A 17,500-nucleotide genomic window follows, 5' to 3' on the forward strand; every position below is an offset into this window, starting at 1 on the left:
TGTTTACATGTTGTTTTTCTGCATGGTTTAATGTGGTCCACGTATAAACTCTTAGAAACGCTTTTTGGACATTGTACAAGTGCTATTTGTACGATTTGACACATAAAAAATGTAAGGTATCAAAAAAGTCCAGCAAAGGGGTAAATCGCACCCTATGTCATTCTGCTGCACTTGACTTGATATGATTACATAATTCAATTTATGTATCAAGCTGGTGGTTTTTTAGTGTGCACTAAGAAAGAATGGGTTCGTGTCTGTGGTTGGAAGGTTTACAAAAAGTGATGGGCGGACCCGGACTGTAAAAATTCAGATCCACATGAGTTCAAAGGTAACCGAGTGTCGGGCCCGGGCCCGGAATTCTCTGAGAATTCCGGGTACTGATCCAGATCCGGCAATAGGGAAAAACAAAAAATAAAGAAAAAATAAAGAAAAAAATAATAAAGCAAGGAGGCTGTCCTTATTGAGTCTCCGGCACGGCTTTAACTGCTCCTGCAGCCGCTCATTCACGTCCGGGCGCTTCATTACCTTCATTGCATATGCAGTGCTTTCCCTACCCACCGGCGTCTGTGATTAGTTGTAGTTAGATGCAAACCCAACCTGTGTAAAGTTCTGGGATTGTTGCGTCTAATCTTGGGCAGCTGCAGGCTGCTATTTTTAGGCTGGGGAGGGTTAATAACCATGGGTCTCCCTAGCCTGAGAATACAAGCACTCAGCTGTGGGCTTTATCATGGCTGGGTATCAAAATTGGGGGGACTGCACACCAATTTTTAAAAATGATTTATTTAACCCCATAGCGACGGCCTAACGTCTCAAGACGTCGGAAAAACAGGGTACTTATTCTGTTCCGACGTCTTGAGACGTCAGGCCGGAAAAAGCTTGTAGCGCCCCCCAGTGACGAAAAATCTCGGGGGTTTCAGCTACCGGAGGTAGCTGAGACCCCCAAGATTATGAATCGGGGTGTTTTTTTTGGACCCCGTTAATGCGATCGCCGGTATACACCGTATACCGGCGACAACATTAAAAAAAAAAATGGCCGGTAAAATTGATTTATTTCTCATCTGACATGATCAAACATGTCAGATGAGAAATAAATATGAGCCCTTAGTGCCCCCAAAGCCCCCGGTACCGGAGAGTCCCCCCACCACCCCTACCCCCCCTCCGGAAAATCCAAGATGGCGCCGACGCGCGCTGAAAACTGCAGCCGCCGCCGGCTCTGCATTCATTTCCCTCCGATCTGAAATGATCAAACATTTCAGATCGGAGGGAAATGTCCTCCCCCTGACCCCTCCTCCGGGCCACCGGAGATCTCTGGTCCCCGGAGCCCCCTCCGGTCTCCAGAGCCGCCTCCCCCCTCCCCCCTCCCCCCTCCAGAGCGTGGAACATGGCGGCCGCATCCATCCTGCTCTTTCTGCCGCATGTGACACGTCACATGCGGTAGAAAGTTGTCCCGCCGTCACCCCCCGTCACCCCCGTCACCCAGCCCAGCCCCCCCCAGCCCCTGGTCTTACGTTACCTGTCTGCTGGTGATCCATCCCTGCGATCACGCCGCCTGCTTCTTGAAAGCTGGCGGCGCATGCGCAGAAAGCGGCTGTCAGCTGGATCCCTGCAAGCAGGGACTCTGACGTCGCTGCTACACAGGCTGCTGCACTGTGGACCGGGGGAGGGTGAGTATGGTAATCTGCAGCCACACTCCTCACATGGAGAGACTGCTGTTCTAGAAAATGGGGGGTACGTTCTGTGAGCGTGCCCCTCATATTCTAGAATAAGGTTACTGCAGGTCACTCTGCCCTAGGTTGGACCGGGGCAGTGTGAGTGTAGTATTCTCAGATTACTGCACCCACACTGCTCATGGAGAGCTTGCTCTTCCAGAAAATGGGGGATACGTTCCCTGAACGTGCCCCCCATATTCTAGAAGATCCAGAGTCGGCGTGGGACCTCCAACATGGATTACAGCGACCGAAATTTATTTATTTTCAATAAATTGGTAAAAGAGGAATGTTTCGGGGAGTTTTTTTTTCAAATAAAATTTTTTTTTGTCTTTATTTTTTTCTATTACTTGACTGGGTTAGTGATGTCGGGTATCTGTTCAGATGCTGTGACATCACTAACCCCAGGGCTTGATGCCAGGTGACATTACAGCTGGTATCAACCCCATATATTACCCCGTCTGCCACCGCACCAGGGCGCGGGATGAGCTGGAGCGAAGCGCCAGGATTGGCGCATCTAATGGATGCGCCACTTCTGGGGCGGCTGCGGCCTGCTATTTTTAGGCTGGGAAGAGTCCAATAACCATGGCTCTTCCCACCCTGAGAATACCAGACCCCAGCTGTCCGCTTCACCTTGGCTGGTGATCTAATTTGGGGGGGACCCCACGGTTTTTTTTTTTTTTAAAAAAACGCCTGGGGAGCCCTCCAAATTGATCACCAGCCAAGGTGAAGCTGTCAGCTGTGGTTTGCAAGCTACAGCTGTCTGCTTTACCCTAGCTGGCTATCAAAAATAGGGGGGACCCCACGTCGTTTATTTTAATTATTAATTTTTTGGGGGGCTAAATACAAGGCTAGGCACCCTTTAGTGCCACATGAAAGGCACTAAAGGGCGCCAGCTTAGAATATGAAGGGGGGTGGGACGTTATATTTGTTTGACATCTATCCATTCATCCATTGTAGCATTTTAGGCTGTGCGCCCACAATCGGGATTTGCAGTGTTTTGGGCGCAGAGTGTTTTCCCTGCGTCCATAGCGCTGCGTTGTGCAGTAGAAGCACAGTGGAAGGATTTTTAGAAATCCCGTGCCCACTGTGCTTCTTTTCTCCGCAGCATACACTGACCTGTGGTGCAGCTTCCCGAGCCTCAGCATGTCAATTTATGCTGCGGAGATGAGTGTTCTCTGCAGGTAGCATAGAGCTCCACAGCGGCCTGAACCCAAATCGTGGGCATGGGCAGATGCGTTCTCCCGTGGACAACACTCATATCTCTGCAGGACGGCTGACACTGTATACTAGACGCCATGTCGCTGGATCATGGCCACATAGCCTAAAAGTGAGACATTTGTTGCTAAAGCAACATTTTTGTGAAGTACCTGTGGATTCAAAATGCTTACTATACTCCTGAATAAAATCCAGTTTCCAAAATGGGGTCACTTGTGGGGGGTTTCTGCTGTATAGGTACCCAAGGGGCCCTGCAAATGTGACATGGTGCCCGCAATTTATCTCAACTTTTCCAGAATTCAAATGGTACTCCTTCCATTCCAAGCCCTCCCATTTATCCAAACAGAAGTTTTTGGCCACATGTGGGGTATCCCTGTGCTCATAAGACATTGGATAACAACCTGTTGGGTCCACGGTTTGTTGTTGTCTCTTGAAAAAGTGAGAAATTTGATGCTGAAGCAACATTTTTGTGAAAAAAATGAAAATTTTCAATATGGCAACCTAAGCTTATCAAATTCTGTGAAGTATTCGTGGATTCAAACTGCTCACTATACACCTAGATAAAAGCCTTGAGGTGTCTTGTTTCCAGAATGGGGTCACTTGTGGGGGACCGCCACTGTTTAGGCACCTCAGGGGCTCTCCAAATGCAACCTGGCGTCCGCTATTGATTCCAGTCAATTTTGCAGTCAAATGGCACTCCTTCCCTTCCGAGCCCTGCCATGCGCCCAAACAGTTGATTTCCACCACATATAAGGTATCAGCATACTCAGGAGAAATTGCACAATAAATGTTATGCTGAATTTTTTCCTTTTGCTCTTGTTAAAAAAAAAGCTACCTGGTTGAAATAACAATTTTGTGGTAAAATTATTTTTTTTTTTTTCATGGCTCAACGTTATAAAATTCTGTGAAGCACCTGGGGGTTCAGGGTACTCACCAAACATCTAGATAAATTCCTTGAGGGGCCTAGTTTCCAAAATGGGGTCACTTGTGCGGGGTTTCTGCTGTTTAGGTACTTTAGGGGTCCTCCAAATGTGACATGGTGCCCGCAATCTTTTTCAGCCAAATTTCCTTTCCAAAATTCAAATATTGCTCCTTTCGTTCCAAGCCCTCCCATTTGTCCAAACAAAGGTTTCAGACCACATGTGAGGTATCACCGCGCTCATAAAAAAGTGGTTAACAAACCTTGAGGTCAAATTTTTGGAATTACCTCTTGAAAAAGTGAGAAAATTGATGCTAAAGCAACATTTTTGAGAAAATTATTAAAATTTTCAATATGACAACGTAACGTTAACAAAATCTGTGAAGTACCTGTGGATCTAAAATGCTCACTATACCCCTAGATAGAAGCCTTGAGGGGTCTAGTTTCCAAAATGGTGTCACTTGTGAGGGATTTCTTCTGTTTAGGTACCTTATCGGACCTGTAAATGCAACATGGTACCTGCAATCTATTTCAGCCAAATTTGCTTTCCAAAATTCAAATATTGCTCCTTCTGTTCCGAGCCCTCCCATTTGTCCAAACAGAGGTTTCTGACCACATGTGGGGTATCGGCGCGCTCATAAGAAAGTGGGGAACAAGTTTTGGGGTCCATTTTGTTGTGTTATTTCTTCTAAAAGTGAATAAATTTGGGTTAGAGCAACATTTTTAGGTAAAATTTAATTTTTGCTTTTTTTCATTCCACATTGCTTTTGTTCATGTGAAGCACCTGAAGGGTCAATAAACTTCTTGAATGTGGTTTTGAGTACTTTGGGGGTTGCAGTTTTTAGAATGGGGTCACTTTTGGGTATTTTCTGTCATCTAGGCCTCTCAAAGTCACTTCAAATGTGATGTGGTCCCTAAAAAAATGGTTTTGTAAATTTTGATGTAAAAATGAGAAATCGCTGATAAACTTTGAACCCCTCTAACTTCCTAACGAAAAAAAATTTTGTTTCCAAAATTGTGCTGATGTAAAGTAGATAAGTGGGAAATGTTATTTATTAACTATTTTGTGTCACAGAAATCTCTGGTTTAACGGTATAAAAATTCAAAAGTTGAAAATTGCTAAATTTTCAAAATTTTTGCCAATATTCAATTTTTTTCATAAATAAACGCAAAAAATATTGTCCTAAATTTGGTACTAACATGAAGTCCAATATGTGACGAAAAAACAATCTCAGAATCACCGGGATCCGTTGAAGCGTTCTAGAGTTATAACCTCATGAAGTGACACTGGTCAGAATTGCAAAATTTGGTCTGGTCATTAAGGTGAAAATTAGCTCCGTCACTAAAGGGTTAAATAATAATAATAATAATAATAATAATAATAATAACAACAAGTCGCATGCAGTTCCTCTTATTTTGATACATAGCCAAGATAAGCGCACAGCTGGGGACTGCAGCCTGTAGCCATATGCTTTATCTGTGCTGGGTATCATAATATGGGGGACCCTACACCAATTTTTTTATTTATTTATTTTTACTTTAATGTACAATGACCCACAGACAGCGCCTGTGATTGGTTGCAGTCAGATTCTGTCACACAGGCTGGGGGTGCATCTGACTGCAATTAATCACAGACGCTGTGGGCAGGGAAAGTAGTGTATATGCAATGAAGGCAAATGAGCAGTGCTGGAAGTGAATGAGCGGCTGCGGAAGCAGTTACAGCCACGCCGGAGACTCGGCAATTATAGCCAACTTATCCCTATCCTCTTATCCCTTCTACCACCATTTTTAATCACCGGATTCTGGTCCCATAGATTTAAATTGGGACTGGCGTCTGGCCAGATAACCGGGACCAATCTGGGGCTGGAACTGGATTGTTTTTAACCCGGTTAGACCCGCCACTCCCGGTTATCTGCGAGTCCGCCCATCACTAATTACAAGTACAAAAATCTAAAAAAAAATCACACCAGAGGAATAACTGATTGAACAGATCAACAGGACAAGTTTTTGATCCACTCCATTGGTTTATTTTTTTTTCCAGAGGTAGATTTTATCTAACATACATGTTTGCTGTGGAAGGGGAAACTGATGGGTATATTTTTGGCTTTTACAGCAGGCTCTAGTTAACATTCATTCAAATGTAGGATACCGCATTGGAAATTCATGAATTATGCAAATACCCTAGTTATTTTACAAAGTTGGTGAAATACTGAAGCTGTTACATATTTATCCGTAGAATTTAAAACATCAGTAAATCTGCGGAAGCATCATTTTATTCTACGGTTAGATACACAACAATCATTATCCCATAATCAGAGATGATCTTCAGAACGTCTTTTTGCATAATCTAATTGTTATTAAAAGTTTTACAAAAAATAAACAGAAAATTAAAATAAAACGTTTGTTCTTTATACACATAAAAGGAGCCTTTTATGTTTACAGAACGTAAAAAAATCATTGTCTTCAAAGGAATTTGTCAGCAGGTTTTTGCCAGCTAATCTGAGAGCAGCGTAATGTAGAGATAGAGACCCTGATTCCAGTGATTTGTCAGTTACAGTACAGATGTGAACACATCTATTTGTAACTTTTTGTTAAACTAAGAAAAAATATGAAATTCAATTTAAATTGAAAATGACTCTCGTTAGTTTCATGTTACTTCAGTGACCACTATGTTTTTTTCTGACTATTACAGAAGGCTACCTACAAATGTGTCTAGTCTACATGTTGATATTGCATTGTTTCATCCGCCGCTGGCTGTCTGGTGCCATCTAGTACTCCTGTTCTTAGTAACCCGCTCACACCATTGATTAGAAGCTTTCTGCCTATGTAACGCCCTGGGCAAGCCAGGGGTCACAGGTCACAACACCACCACACCCTACATCCCAGTTAGGAACACCAAAGCTACTAAAATCCTTGTTGCCTTCCTCCAGGGGCTGATGTTAACACCAGGGGGTGGGCCAGGCGTTTGGCTCCGCCGACCGAGGAGTTCACAGCCCTGGAGGCGGGAAGAACCGGCAGTCAAGCTAGGGAGTGGAGGAGTAAACAGTGAAGTTGAGTGTGGAAGTGAAAGTAGAAGGAAGTGAAGTGGTAGTGGAGCAAAGGAGAGGAGCTTGTAAGTGGAGTAAAGAAGTAACAAGAAAGAGTTAAGAAAGCCTGAAGTTGGTCCGGCTAAGTGCAGGACAGTGTCAGCAAGGTCAGCAACAGCAGTGATTGTCTGGAGGGGGACTGCTCGGAGGTTGCTGGAAGGACCGCGGACGGGTAGTGGCCCGGCGGTCTGGAGCAGTATACGAAGGACAGTCAGCAGCAGGGCAGGGGCCTCTCGGACCCCGGCAAGGCTAGGAGTCGCCATAATTTGCCAAATCCGTCAGTGAAGGGGACGTCTGTCTCCCAACAACCAAGTCCCGATTGAAGGCAACAGTCCAACCATTAAGGAGGAACACCGCCACCGCCAGGGCACCAGTTCCTCGGGGCCAGCGTCTGCGGGCAAAGTAGGGCTCCTCCGGCCCATACCCAAGCCGGGGAGCGGGTTACCGGTGGGAACCCATCGCTACCAACACAAGAACATTAGGTGCAGGACAAAGGGACATCACCGTTACCTACTGGGAGAGCAAGTGCAGCCGTCCGTGGGAACCGTCTTTCCAGCCGTGTGTTTTACCGAGAACTGTGTCACCGTCTCAGGCTGAGTGAGTACCACAGTGCTGGAAGGCACAGCGCTGCCCCCCGCGTCCCTGCGCCCACCAGGCCCTGCATCTCCCACCTCCCCCCTGAGCCCCGCGATCACCAACCCCTACCCACGGAGGGACAACACAACAACTGGCTGCTCCACATCATCACTCCCGGGATCCCCATATCGAGCAGCGGTGGTTCTAACAAATCACCACAACCGTGGGTGGCGTCACGGACAATAAACTCAATCCCCACACCCAAAAACCCCCCTTTCACTCACGGGCGAGGAGCGCCGCTATAGTCCCCTGGATCCGGCCCAACGCTCGAGCCACTGAGCAGCAGCAGGCCGCAGCAGCCGTGGCAGCCGGACCCGAGCAGTGGGAGAGCGCGGCGTCCCCTCCTCCGCCCGCGACACCTATGCACAGAGTACACAAAAATCTGCAGATCAGTGGTGTGGTTATACAGGGCTCAGCATTCAGAGAACTGCTGAATTTGAAATAGAAAAAACAGTGATTTTATCAAAATGACAGCAAGCAGATCAGCAAGTGATACTTCTCTGGAATCAGGATCTGTCTTCTCATACATTTACCCTCCTCCCCATACAGTGTCCTCATACATTTACCCCTTTAACCCCACATACTATTGTCTCCTCACACATTTACCAACCTCCGCATACAGTCTCCTCACACATTTACCCATACCCAGTCCCCCCATAACTAATGTCTATATATACAGCTACTCACTCCCTCTATACTGTTATTCTCTCCTCACACATGTACCCACTTCCCCCCCATACTGTCATCTCCTCACCTCACAGATTTACCCATTCCCCCATACTGTCATCTCCTCACACATTTATCCACTCCTCCTTACTGTCATCTCCTCCAACATTTATACACTCCCCCATACTGTTTTCTCCTCACAGAGCTATCCACTCCCCCTATACTGTTATCTCTTACATATTTACCAATTCCCCCAGACAGCATGGATTAATGAAAGATAAGTCGTGTCTAACCAACCTGTTGGGGTTCTATGAGGGGGTAAGTGCAAACCTGGATATTGGTAATGCAGCTGATGTGATTTATTTGGACTTTGCAAAGGCATTTGATACTGTACCACATAATAGCCTTATACTAAAGCTCCAGAAGCAAGGACTAGGGGAAACTATATGCAACTGGGTAAGGAATTGGCTAAAAGATAGGAAACAAAGAGTAGTCATAAATGGTACATTCTCTAAATGGGCTGTAGTCAGCAGTGGGGTGCCGCAGGGATCTGTGCTTGGACCGATTCTTTTTACTCTCTTTATTAATGACCTTGTGGATGGGATTGATAGTAAAGTGTCAGTCTTTGCTGATGATACCAAACTATGTAGGATATTAAAAACTGACCTTGATAGTACAATATTACAAAAAGATCTGGATAAGATGTCAGAATGGGCAGATACTTGGCAAATGAGATTTAATGTTGATAAATGTAAAGTAATGCACCTAGGACGGAGTAATCCTATAACTGCGTATACATTAAATGGAAGTAAACTCGGGACTACAGAACAGGAGAAGGACTTGGGTATTCTTATTACAAATAAGCTGAGCAGCAGCGCTCAATGTCAAGCAGCAGCTGCAAAAGCAAACAAGATTTTAGGGTGTATAAAAAGAGAGATTAGATCCCGTGATCCCAACGTATTGTTACCCATCTATAAATCACTTGTAAGGCCACATCTGGAATATGGGATCCAGTTTTGGGCTCTGCATTTTAAGAAGGACATAAAGAAGTTAGAGTCAGTTCACAAGCGGGTAGACTAGACTACTACAAGGAATGGAAGGCCTCCCATATGATGACAGGTTGAAAAAGTTATATACGTTTAGCTTAGAAAAAAAACGTCTCAGAGGAGATCTCATTTATATGTATAAATACATGTGTGGTCAATATAAAGGACTGGCACATGACTTATTTCTTCCAAAGACAATACTAAGGACCAGGGGGCACTCACTGCGAGTGGAAGAAAAGCGATTCTGACAGCTAAATAGGAAAGGGTTCTTTACAGTAAAGTGAGCTTTACATGCTGCGATCTCCCTAGCGAGATAGCAAGCGATCGTACCCGCTCCCGACGGTTGTGCGGCACGGGCAAAACGCTGCCAGTCGCGCACAACCTCGCTTACCCTCGTCACACGGACTTACCTGACCTGCGATGTTGCTCTGGCCAGCAACTCTAATGAGGCTCTAAGGAGGCGGGTCGTGCGGCGTCACAGCGACGTCACACGGTAGCCGTCCAATAGAAGTGGAGAGGCGGAGATGAGTGGGATGTAAACATCCCGCCTACCTTCTTCCTTCCACATAGCCGGTAGAGGCAGGTAAGGAGATGTTCGTCGCTCCTGCGGTGTCACACATAGCGATGTGTGCTGCCGCAGGAACGAGGAACAACATCGCTAGTTAGAAGAAAACGATTTTTTGTTTTAGGACGACCTCTCCGCGGCAAACGATTTTTGCCGTTTTTGCGATCGTTTTAGGTCGCACATAAGTGTCACACACTGCAATATCGTTAATGACGCCGGATGTGCGTCACAAACAACGTGACCCCGACGATAATTCATTAACGATATCGTAGCGTGTAAAGCCCGCTTTAGAGCAATCAGACTGTGGAATGCCCTACCACAAGAGGTAGTAATGGCAGATACTATAACAGCTTTTTAAAAAAGGGCTGGATGATTTCCTAGGTATACATAACATTGTTGGTTATAAATGACTTAGTGACCAAATGTAGAACTGGTGGAGGAAGGTTGAACTAGATGGACCTAGGTCTTTTTTCAACCTAAGTAACTATGTAACTATGTAACTGTCGTCTTCTCACACATTTATTGACTCTCCGCATACTGTTGTCTCCTCACACATTTATGCACTCCCCCCCACAATGGTTGCCTCCTCACACATTTATCCACTCCCCCATACTGTCATCTCCTCAGACATTTATCCACAACCTCATACTGTCGTCTCCTCACACATTTATCCACTCTCCCATATTGTCGTCTCCTTGCACATTTATCCATTTCCCCATACTGTCATTTCCGCACACATTTATCAACAACCTCATACTGTCGTCTCCTCACACATTTCTGCACTCTCACATACTGTCGTCTCCTCCTATGTTTACCCGTTCCTCCCATACTGCTGTCTCCTTACACATTTATCCACTTCCTCCATACTGTCATCTCCTCACACTGCTATCCACTCCCCCATTCTGTTGTCTCCTTACATATTTACCAATTCCCCCATACTGTCATCTTCTCACATATTTATAGACTTTCCCCATATTGTTGACTCCTCACATATTTATTCACTCCCCCGCACACTGTTGTCTCCTTACACATCTATCCACTCCGCCATACTGTTGTCTCGTCACACATTTATCAACTCCCCCATACTGTTGTCTCCTAACACATTTACCCACTTCCCCCTACAATGTCATCTCCTCCCATATTTACCCTTGTTTCTTCACATATTCACATTTATTCCAGGTATGTGATCTGTTCACACTCCTTCCTCAAATAAACTCTTGAATCCCTCTGCCGCAGTGGAGGGAGGTAAAATGCGGCTGCCAGGGAGTCACCTTGGGTCACTGAGATAGGCGGCCAGATGGCGTCCCAGTGCCAGCTGCACTTGGGGCAGATGCCCCTCATGAGCCCCCCAGATATTCCCTTGCACATTATGCCTGCTCCTCAATTTCTGTTCAGGTACATGCACTGTATTTATGGGAGCTTGGGAATGTGAGCTTGATATCAGACTGAATGAGTTGGATTAGCAAAAGATTTTTTTGCTTATATATAAAATACCCATGGCCTGCAAAGCTAAAGAAAATAATTTCAAAATCTTGACAAGTTGGTGTAAATATGTGGAGATTGTTCACAGAATCTACCCAACTGCGACAGATCTTTGCTTGCGTTGCGGCACAGAACGGAGAAGTTATATTCCTTATTTTGTGTCCTTATTTTGGGAACACGTTTGGCCCTTCATATTTTGAACTAAGAGATCTATAATATAACAGTGTAACCATCACTTTTGCTTGTGTTTTTATTAATTCCTAGAGTTTTATTATACTTCTCCTCTAAGAGAGGGAGAATGGGAAGGGAGGACAGTGTGGTGCTAATCTAAGCATAGTACAGTATATTCCCATGGAAGTAGATTGATTTGCACTCACCAAATGGGATATGCAAAGAGTATGTAGGACTCTCGTCCGTCTCAGTCTGATCTTTCCTGGTCAGGTACGCTGCTTCCACGGACATCCTGCGAGATGAGTCTTCCATTCGAACTCCGCAGACAGGTAAAGAAGCAGGTAAAATAGGATTAAACAATGTGTTTCGGCCATACAAGGCCTTCATCATGTGAAAATGAATAAATAAAAACACATAGTTTTTTATGCACATTTATGAGCACCCGTCTCTTGGAATAAATAGACTAGGGATAAGCAGGGGTGGAGTATAAGTATATACTCCACCCCTACTAATTATTAGTCTATTTAATCCTGAGCCAGGCAAGAGATGGGTGCTCATATGTGTGCATAAAAAAACTAAGTGTTTTTTTATTCATTTTTACCTGATGAAGGCCTTGTATGGCTGAAATGCGTTGTTTTATAAGTTTTATAATAATTGGCACTAATAAAACATTTTTGGATATATCAATATCCTGGTATTTTGGGGGTTCCTCAAGGAATGCTATTTTTTCTGTTAGATCTCAATTATACCTGCTTAAACTGTCACCTCTAAAACTTGAAATCAGTCAAAACTCACAGTTAAGGTATAGTGCACCACGATCAGTTGTGTTGTATGGAGTTACCCATGTTTAAGGACCATAAAGAACCGACGAGGGGAGATAATTTGCTAGATTTGGTCCTGTCAAATAGACCGGATACAATTTCAGATCTACAGGTCCGGGAGCACTTGGGCACCAGCGATCATAATATGGTAAGCTTCAACGTAATATTCAATAGAACATTTCAAAGGGGAAATGCTAAATCCTGGAATTTTAGGAAAGCTGATTTCAACAAATTAAGGGAAGAGCTTAAATGTGTAGATTGGGACAAAGTCATGGTAACTGGGGATACTGAACATAAATGGGGAAAGTTTAAGGATATATTGCTAGAGTAATGTAAAAAACTTATACCCTCTGGTAATAAAACGTCCCGGAATAAAAAGAAACCACTATGGATAAATAAGACTGTACAAAGTATAATAAAACAAAAACAAAGAGCGTTTAAAATCTTGAAGGCTGAGAATACAGAAATAGCATTGCAGGAGTATAAAGATATCAATAGGCAATGCAAAAAAGAAATCAAACAAGCAAAACTAGCTACTGAAACAAAAATCGCCAATGACATTAAAATAAATCCCAAAGTCTTTTATAAATACATTAATGCCAAAAGGAAAACAAAGGATAGTATTGGCCCCTTAAAATATAATAACAAGTTAGTTATAGAGGACAAGCAAAAGACTGAGATATTAAATAGGCATTTCTCATCTGTGTTCACCAAGGAACTGACTGTACCAGGCATCATTCAACAAGTGAAAAATCAAAGTTCACCACCCGATATAATTAATTTAACACAAGAAGAAGTACGCCTACGTCTGAGTAAATTAAACATTGACAAATCCCCAGGGCCAGATGGCATTCATCCACGAATATTGAGGGAATTGAGCTCCGTAATTGACAGACCGCTGTATCTCATCTTTTTAGACTCGCTTGTAACAGGGTTGGTGCCTCAGGATTGGAGGATTGCTGATGTGGTACCGATATTTAAGAAATGTAAGAGGGTAGATCCAGGCAACTACCGTCCAGTAAGCCTGACATCAGTAGTATGCAAAGTTTTTGAGGGCATTTTAAGGGATGACATGCAAAAATATGTTGCAGAAAATAATATAATAACTGACAGACAGCATGGATTCATGAAAGATAAGTCGTGTCTAACCAACCTGTTGGGGTTCTATGAGGGGGTAAGTGCAAACCTGGATATTGGTAATGCAGCTGATGTGATTTATTTGGACTTTGCAAAGGCATTTGATACTGTACCACATAATAGGCTTATACTAAAGCTCCAGAAGCAAGGACTGGGGGAAACTATATGCAACTGGGTAAGGAATTGGCTAAAAGATAGGAAACAAAGAGTAGTCATAAATGGAACATTCTCTAAATGGGCCATAGTCAGCAGTGGGGTGCTGCAGGGATCTGTGCTAGGACCAATTCTTTTTAATCTCTTTATTAATGACCTTGTGGATGGGATTGATAGTAAAGTGTCAGTCTTTGCTGATGACACCAAACTATGTGAGATATTAAAAACTGACCTTGATAGTATAATATTACAAAAAGATCTGGATAAGATGTCAGAATGGCCAGATACTTGGCAAATGAGATTTAATGTTGATAAATGTAAAGTAATGCACCTAGGACGGAGTAATCCTATAACTGCGTATACATTAAATGGAAGTAAACTCGGAACTACAGAACAGGAGAAGGACTTGGGTATTCTCATTACAAATAAGCTGAGCAGCAGCACTCAATGTCAAGCAGCAGCTGCAAAAGAAAACAAGATTCTAGGATGTATAAAAAGAGAGATTAGATCCCACGATCCCAACGTATTGTTACTCCTCTATAAATCACTTGTAAGGCCACATCTGGAATATGGGATCCAGTTTTGGACTCCACATTTTAAAAAGGACATTCAGAAGTTAGAGTCAGTTCAAAGGCAGGCAACTAGACTACTACAAGGAATGGAAGGCCTCCCATATGATGACAGGTTGAAAAAGTTATATACGTTTAGCTTAGAAAAAAAACGTCTCAGAGGAGATCTCATTTATATGTATAAATATATGTGTGGTCAATATAAAGGACTGGCACATGACTTATTTCTTCCAAAGACAATACTAAGAACAAGGGGGCACTCACTGCGAGTGGAAGAAAAGCGATTCCGACAGCTAAATAGGAAAGGGTTCTTTACAGTTAGAGCAGTCATACTGTGGAATACACTACCACAAGAGGTAGTAATGGCAGATACTATAACAGCTTTTAAAAAAGGGCTGGATGATTTCCTCTGTACACAACATTGTTGGTTATAAATGACTTAGTGACCAAATGTAGAACTGGTGGAGGAAGGTTGAACTAGATGGACCTAAGTCTTTTTTCAACCTCAGTAACTATGTAACTATGTAACTATGTAAAGGACCTGAGTAATTTATGCTCACGTAGTTTCTCTAGCCTTTCTTTAAAACATTACATTTACAGTTACTGCAAAGTAAAAACTTTTAATAATTCAGGTCTTAAATACTATAAATTACGACGTTTCTTAAGTCAAGAGTGTTTTTTTTAATATTAAAGTTTAATTTTGTAAAACAACGCAACTGTCATTGACAAAAAAAAATAAATACACATTGAAAAAAAAAAATACTCCACATAATCACTTTCCACGCTGAAAACAATCGATCAGATAACAGAACAAACCAAAACAAAAAAAAGGATTCAATGAGAGATAATACAATAAAAATAACTAAATGAGTCAATTATATTTTTTCATATCAACATTTTATCCTGCATTAATTTTATGATGTAGCCAGGGGTTCTGATAGGCAGAACACATTTTTTTCGTGTAAAATATGTTTTTTTCCTAAAACACCACCTTATTAATCTCAATATTTTAATTTTAGGCTATGTTTCCACAATGAGTTTTTGATGAGGTTGACGTTACAGAATTTCTGAAGTCCTCCAATATTCCTTATGAGACTCACTTAGCCTGATATGTACATTATGAACCCCCTCATAACCTCCTTTATGCAGGATCAACCTGTACATATCCTTCAATGTACTGTGAGCTCTTTTTAATCTCCTATATACTTTATGAGCCACAACGTAACCTCAGTATGATCCCCCACATAGCCTCCTATATACTTTATTAGCCCCCACATAGCCTCCTATAAGCCTTGCTTAGCGTTATATATACAACACGAATGTCCATATAGCATCCAATATACAGTATGAGTCCCCACATAGCCCAATATATACAATATGAGCCCCACATGGCCTCTTTTATACATTATGAGCACCCCATAGCCTCCTATATACATTATGAGCCCCCACACAGCCTCTTATATATTTTATAAGCCCCCCATAGCCTACTGTATACATTATAAGCCCCCACATAGCCTCCTATATACAGGATGAGCCCCCAAATAGCTTAAAAAAACACCAAAAAGGAGCCAAGACAAATGATATGTGCACACACAGAGTGTGATGAGCCTTCCTCATAAAGATGGCTGCAGCCAAGGTGCAAGATGCTGATGTCACAGCCAATCAACATCCACACTAGAGGGGAGGGGCGGCTGCTTAGCATAAGACATGCACACCCCTCCCCTCTAGTGTGGAGGTTGAGCGGCTATGACATCAGCATCTTGCACCTTGGCTGCAGCCATCTTTATGAGGAAGGCTCACCACATTCTGTGTGTGCACATATCATTTGTCTTGGCTCCTTTTTGGTGTTTTTTTGATATAGTTCTTTGTGGTTTTTCCCCCCACATAGCTTCCTGTTACGAGGGGGACCCGGGGAAGCGTGCCAAGATGGGGAATGGACAGCTTCCGCCGGTCAAGGTCCACTGTGCGGTGTAAGGGACCGCTGCTATGGTGGGTGAAGAGTGAGCGGGTTGCTGCTAGCGATCGTCTGGAATGTCACAGACGATCTATGTACACCGGTCTGCCCTAACCCGTGTGGGTTGTATGGCAGGGATCACACGGCTCGGTGTACCTGTTGCACAGGGAAGCACAGAGGTGCCCACGCACGTGTGCCAGTGGAAGTCACGAGAATATGGCACGAGGGTAGCACAGAGGTGCCCACGCACGTGTGCTTTCAATAACCAGGTGAGTCCAGTGGAGACTCGAGGAGCTCACCTGGGACAGGAACACGGCCTGTAGAAGGAGCTACTGCCGGAGCAGCAAGGCAGGGACACGGCCTGCAAACTAGGTGCTGCCTAAGCAGCAAGGGCCAAGCCCACAGAAGAAGATAATGCCTGAGCAGTGGCGTGGCAGCACGCTGCCAGACATCCAAGCATAGAAGGACGGTCGCGCGCCGCCATGATGGCAGGAGGAGCTTTTAAGGAGGTGTAGCTCCAGCCAAGGGCGGGCGCGAGGCGGAGATGACGGACTTGACCCAATCAGGATCCACGACATCCCAGCCTGGCCAGTCAGGATTCACCACGTCACCAGCCTTGTCATCAAGCCGTGTGACGTCAGTGGGCGAATCAGGATCCACCAAGCATAGCACATGCTCACCCTCCTGCCTCTGGGAAATAGAGGCGGGATCCTCGGTCTCACAATGTGTAGAGATAACGGGAGTCTCACTGCTTCCCTGAGCAGCAAACCTCTGCACATTGCGCAACCTCACAGACCTTCGAGGCTGCTGAGCAGGAGGAGCTGCGGCAGGCAAGGAATGGGAGACCGCCTCATTTCTTGCAACAGGAGTACCACTAGGTGTCACCCTTGTGCTGCCTCTCTGAGGAGGTTTCTCCTGCACTCTGCGCAGTCTGGCAGACCTTCGGCGCTGCTGAGCAGGAGCGCTCGTGGCAGGCAAGGAGACTGTCTCATTCCTTGCCACAGGAGAGCCACGAGGTGTAACAGCTTCCTATATATTTTTTGAGCCCCACGTAGCCATCTATATACTTAGAGTGCTACTTAGCCTCATATATAGTTTACTAGAAGGTGGCCCGATTCTAACGCATCGGGTATTCTAGAATTTACGTATTGTGTAGTTAATGTATGATTTTTGTTTATATATATATATATATATATATATATAGATGTTGTTGTGTGTAGTTACCAAGTGTTTGTGTAGGGCGCTGTAAATGTTCTGGGTGTTGTCTGGGTGGGGGTGTGTGAGAGCGGTGTTGTATGTGTGTTGCGTTGTGTGTTTTGCGTAGTTTGTGGAGCGCTGTGTGTCTGCAGCGTTCTGTGTGTGTGTGGTGCT

At 44.1% G+C, this 17,500-nt stretch overlaps 1 protein-coding gene across 2 annotated transcripts in view; it reads left to right on the top strand.

Annotated features, from left to right (window-relative positions):
* The window catches only part of CACNG7 (calcium voltage-gated channel auxiliary subunit gamma 7), a 228,265-nt gene that overhangs the window by 171,165 nt on the left and 39,600 nt on the right, over positions 1–17,500 (top strand). The gene's annotated exons all lie outside the window — the stretch shown is intronic.

The sequence above is a fragment of the Anomaloglossus baeobatrachus genome, chromosome 11 (assembly GCF_048569485.1).
Source record: "Anomaloglossus baeobatrachus isolate aAnoBae1 chromosome 11, aAnoBae1.hap1, whole genome shotgun sequence".
NCBI lineage: Eukaryota > Metazoa > Chordata > Amphibia > Anura > Aromobatidae > Anomaloglossus > Anomaloglossus baeobatrachus.